The sequence below is a fragment of the Panthera onca genome, chromosome B4 (assembly GCF_046562875.1).
Source record: "Panthera onca isolate mPanOnc1 chromosome B4, mPanOnc1 haplotype 2, whole genome shotgun sequence".
NCBI lineage: Eukaryota > Metazoa > Chordata > Mammalia > Carnivora > Felidae > Panthera > Panthera onca.
In genome coordinates, this window is record NC_138345.1 from 95,794,070 (window position 1) to 95,800,243 (window position 6,174).

Below are 6,174 nucleotides of genomic sequence, written 5' to 3' on the forward strand. Positions count from 1 at the left end.
GATAGCTTAACAAATACCTGGATTTTCTGATAATCTTTCCAATGCCTTTTAAGGATATTAAAAGTTAAATTATCGGTTCCCTTCTTGGCTCTTTTTGGGAGAAAATAGAGTGAAATCATCAGTTTTTAAATAACTATTTCATGAGTTAGCAAGAAGTAACATACTCATCTGTATTAATTCATCTGCACTAATTCACAAAAGAATGATTGTAATGATCTAGTGACAATTCTTCAAAATATAAGTCCTGTGAAGGAAAAATGACATAGCAAGGACTTGATGATACTTTGAGGACCTTTTACTGTTTCCTGGGTGAAAAATTATTCATCTTGTCTAAAAGCTATACAATATAAGCTCCCCTTCACCCCCACCACCACAACGGAATCCCCTATTAATATTTTAAAGCCTGAAAATGTTTTAGCTGAAGAAGTGGCATGGGTGGTTCCTCCCCTTCAAAGATTTTAAGGCCAATAGTAGTGGCACAGGCCTGGGGAAGAAATACTTGCTTTATCAAGTGGAGCTACTGACGTAGTATCTTTAAGATGCACACATGACTGATTTATCCTTGCTATGTAGGCAACTGGTATAGTTTGGAAATATTCTAACGTAAGATTGTACGTGAAGTAAGAAGACTGATTTTCTTGTATAGTGTATAGAATTCAGTCTTCTGTCATGCATGTAAATATGTTTGGTTTGGATCTGTTTGATTTAAGCTCTAATTGCTATTCTCTCCTCCCACCTCACATTTTACCTAAAATATGTAATTTTTAAATGAAATCATACATTGCTTTAGGAAACCTGCTATAGACAATGTATGAATTTCACCAAGAATGTTTAAGCAAATCTGAGACTAAAAATTTTAGGTTTTGCCTGCAATTTCATATGTAAATTCAAGAAAAAAATTGTAGCTAAAAGGCCTACTTTGTTGCAAAATATATATGTGACACTTCAAAGGATTTCAGTTTTGGGTTCATTTAAAAGTAGGACCTGACAAAACAGGTGTGAATAAATAAGCAGATTCAGAATTTAGCAGGCGCTCGGTATTTCTGTTTTCCTAACATTTTATGTAGAGCATTTTACTGATGCTCAGATAGATATATAAAATGTACTACTATAATTCATGCCTTCAAGGAACTTAAAATCCTAGGGGAGAATTATCTAATAGATGTGAGAGAATTTAGAGACATTAAATATGGAGGGGGTAAAATTAGTATCTGTAGAAGATAGTGCAAAACTTAAGAATCAACTGAAAGTATCTTAAAACTAATAAAGTCACTGGGTATAAAATTGGTCACAGAAATTAAAAGCTTTCATTTATATAAACAACAGCCAATTATAAGATATAATGGAAGAAAAAGCTCCTTTTAAAGTAAGAACAAAGAAGAAAATCCCTAGTAATAAACAGTATGCAAGACCACAAAAAGAAAGCTATGTTTCTCCTGGAAAGAAAGCACAAAAACATGGGGAGGCATATCATATTCTTGGATAGGAAGACTTACCAACATATACATGCCAGTTCTTTTTAAGTTAATCTATAATGTAATGCAATCTCAAAAATACCAGGATTTTCTAAAATTAGACAACTGATTCCAAAGTTCCTATGAAAAAAAGACTAGCCCGAAAAGCTCTGAGAAGCAGTGAGGACAGACAAGTCTTACAAAATATTAAAAATAGAAACTCCAGTAATTAAAAGTTTGGTACTGGCATATAACTAGACAGATCATTAGAATCAAATAGGTCTAAAATAGACCCAGATATGGGAAGTTAGCACAAGCTAAAGATGACATTTCAATTCAGTGAAGGAAATATGGCTTATTCATTAAAAGGTGTTAGGACACCTGAGTAGCTATTTGCAGGAAAAAATAAAAGTTGGATTCATACCTCAACCAAAATAAAATCCAGTTTTAAATGTGAAAACTGAAAAGCTTAAAATACTTGAAGAAATCATAGGAGAATCTTAAAAGATTTTAGTGTGGTGAAGTGTTTTCTAAATTTGATGTAAAATCCAGAAGCAATAAAAATGGTATGCACTACAAATTTATAATAATGTAGTGATATATATACATATCTCACTATATAAAATAAATTCTTCATCACAAAAACTACCATAAGCAAAAAGAAATTACATATTTGAAAAAATTGCAAATCATATCATGCATATTTTAATATATAAAGAATTCCTAAAATTCAGTAAGATAAAATTCAACAGTCCAAAAGGAAAAAGATCCAAAACTATAAACAGAGTTTCCACAGAAAATGATACAAATGACATAGACTGAAAATAAAAGTTCAACTTCACTGTTAAGAGAAGTACAAAATAAAACTATACTGTTATACTAGTTTTTAACCTATTTGATCAAGGAGATTTTTTTTTAAATTTTATAAAAACATTGTGCTACATCCTAGATATTATTCATAAGAATTGGGGAACAAGTATTTGCGCTGGTTGAGGTGTAAATTAAAACAAGCACTAAAAATGGTGTGCTTATGTATTGTAGATTTACTCTTTCGACCACCAATTTTATTTCCTAGTCAGAAAGGTTGGGAAAAAATTAATTTCCCGGACTTTTTTTTGTGCTGCTAGTGTTCTGGAAGCTAATTAGATTTTCCCAATTATGTGTTCTCCGCATGACTTGAAAAGAGAAATGAGGTAGAGGCGATCTTTTGAGGTTCTTGCATGTTGTAAGAATATGGGAAATGTTCCCATGCATGGGAAATGCAGATCATGCAGCAGTGATCAAAGGTCTATTCTCCAACTTTCTGGATTTGGAGAAGTAGTGATGGTGGCAGGAACAACTTCTGTTCTTTCTTTTCTTTTTTTTTTTTTTTAATATTTTTAACGTTTATCCATTTTTGACAGAGAGAGACAGAGAACAAGCAGGGGAGGAACAGAGAGGAACATAGAATCCGAAGCAGGCTCCAGGCTCTGAGCTGTCAGCACAGAGCCTGATGTGGGGCTCAAACCCACAAACTGCAAAATCATGACCTGAGCCGAAGTCAGTTGCCTAACCGACTGAGCCACCCAGGCGCCCCTTTTTTGTTTTGTTTTAAATGTTTATTTATTTTTGAGAGAGAGTGTGTGCAAGCGGGGGGAGGGGCAGAGAGAGGAGGAGACAGAGGATCCTGAACAGGCTTTGTGTTGTCAGCACAGAGCCCAACACGCAGCTCGAACCCACAAATCATGAGATCATGACCTGAGCTGAAGTCAGACGTTTAATCGACTGAGCTACCCAGGTGCCCCAGTGGCAGCAGCTTCTTAAAATAACATTTTAATCCCTGGATTGTGGTATATCTTCTTTCTCCAGTTTCCCAGGAGTGAGAACAGGTGGTGATAGCCTCTGGCTTCCAGCATGGCTCCACAATGACTCCAGAGGTAGTAGCCTCCAGTGAATCAGTTCTGTATCACAGTGGGATTCATTCTGGGAGGCTCCACTTAGATTTCTAAACCCTGATCTTTCAGCCCTTCCAATGACCTTTTAAGTACCAAGGTGCCTATAACAAGTGCCTTCATGTTTAAAATATCTAGAATGATGGGATGCCTGAGTGGCTCAGTCAGTTAAGCATCCGACTTCAGGTCATGATCTCACAGTTCATGGGTTTGAGCCCCACTTCAGGCTCTGTGCTGACAGCTTGGAACCTGGAGCCTGCTTTGGATTCTATCTCCCTCTCTCTGTCCCTCTCCCACTCACGCTCTGTCTCTGTCTCTCAAAAATGAATAAACGTTAAAAAAAATTTTTTTAATTAAAATATCTAGAATGGCGTCTGTTTCCTGCACTGAAAACTGCCTGATTGATTTGGCAATGGCAATCAGAACTGAAAATGTATTTCCTTTTGATCTTGCAGTTTTACTTCTAGGAATATATCCTATAGACATGCTTGTATGTGAAAGTAACGAGTTTGTAAGGGTTTTCAATGCATTGTTTGTAAACTGACATCAGTAGGGGAATCATAAAATCAATTATAGTGTATGTATGTAATAGAATCCTAGGTAACTATAAAAAAGAATGAGCTTTGTATATTTAAAGGAAGTAATTAATAAGGCACATGAAGTAAAAAAAAAAAAAAAAAAAAAAAAGCCCAAATGTCCATCAACGGATGAATGGATAAAGAAGATATAATGTGTGGATGGAACTGGAGGGTGGAGGGTGTTATGCTAAGTGAAATAAATCATACAGAGAAAGACAGATACTGTATGTTTTCACTCTTATGTGGATCCTGAGAAACTTAACACAAGACTATGGGAAAGGGGAAGGGAAAAAAAAAAGTTAGAGAGGGAGGGAGACAAACCATAAGAGACTCTTAAAAACTGAGAACAAACTGAGGGTTGATGGGGAGTGGGAGGAAGGGGAGGGTGGGTGATGGGCATTGAGGAGGGCACCTGTTGGGGAGAGCACTGGGTGTTGTATGGAAAACAATTTGACAATAAATTTCATATTAAAAAGAAAAAGATATGGTATGTATATACAATGGAGTATTACTTGGCAATCAAAAAGAATGTAATCTTGTCATTTGCAACTACATGGATGGAACTAGAGTATATTATGCTAAGCAAAATTAGAGAAAGACAAATATATGACTTCACTCATGGGGAATTTAAGATACAAAACAGATGTATAAGGGAAGGGAAGCAAAAATAATATAAAAACAAGGAGGGGGGTGAAACATAAGAGACTCTTAAATACAGAGAACAAACTGAAGGTTGCTGGAGGGGTTGGGGGTGGGGGATGGGCTAAATGGGCAAGGAGCATTAAGGAAGACACTTGTTGGGATGAGCACTGGGTGTTATACATAGGGGATGAATCACTGGTATCCATTCCTGAAATCATTATTGCACTATATGCTAACTAACTTGGATGTAAATTTTAAAATTAATTCATTAAAAAACATTTTTTAAAGACATTAACAATTAAAAAAAAGGCCAGGGAGCAGAACTGTGTCTACTGCTTTAAAAGAAAGTAATTAGCTTTGTTGACATAAAGTACACATATTTAAAGTGCGCAATTTGACAAGTTTGACCCATGAAGCCATCATCACAGTCAAGATAATGAATATATCCATCACCCCCAAAAGTATCCTTTTTTAAAATGTTTATTCATTTTTGAGAGAAAGAGAGGGAGAGAGAGAGAGCACATATAAGCAGGGGAGGGGCAGAGAGAGGGAGACAGAGGATCTGAAGCAGGCTCTGAGCTGTCAGCACAGAGCCCAATGTAGGGCTCAAACTCACAAACTGCAAGATCATGAACCGAACTGAAGTCAGATGCTTAACCAACTAAGCCACCCAGGTGCCCCACCCCAAAAAGTATCCTTATACTTCTTTGTAATCCCTTCCTTTCAGTTCCTCCTCATCCTTGCCAACACTTGATACGGGAAAATTTTAAAATTATAACCATTCAAATAGATGTATATATATCATTGTGGTTTTAATTTGTATTTCCCTAATGACAAACGATGTTGAGCATTTTTTCATGTGCTTATTTGACTTCTGTATCTTCTTAGTGACATGTCTGTTCAAGTATTTTGTCCGTATTTATTGATTTTTATATTATCTAGTTTTGAGACTTCTTTATGCATTTTGCATATAGGGTCTTTATCAGATATATGATTTGGGGGCATCCGGGGGGGCTCAGTCGATTAAGCACCTAACTCTTGATTTCAGCTCAGGTAATGATCTCATGGTTCCTGAGATCAAGCCCTACATCAGGCTCTGCACTGACAGAGCAGAGCCTGCTTGGGATTCTCTCTCCCTCTCTCTCTCAAAGTAAATAAATAAACATTAAAAACAAAAAGTTATATGACCTGGAAATACTTCCTCCTGATCTCACCTTTTCATTTTCTAATGTCTTTCCAAGAGAAGTTCTAAATATTGATGAAATCTAACCACTTTTCCTTTATGGGTTGTGTTTTGGTCTTGTTTCTAAGAACTCTTTGCTTAGCTCATGGTCACAAAGATTGTTTTCCTATGTATTTTTCTGAAAGCTTTTTACTTTTAGGTCCATGGCTCATTCGAGTTATGTTTTTTATATGACACAAGGTAAACATTGAACTTTTTTTTTTTTTTTGCTGCAGCCCATTTGTTGAAAAGACTATCCTTTCTTTATTGCTTTTGTTTGCATCTTTGTTGAAAATCATTTGTTCACAGATGAGTGGTTCTATTTCTGAACACTATTGATTTGTCTT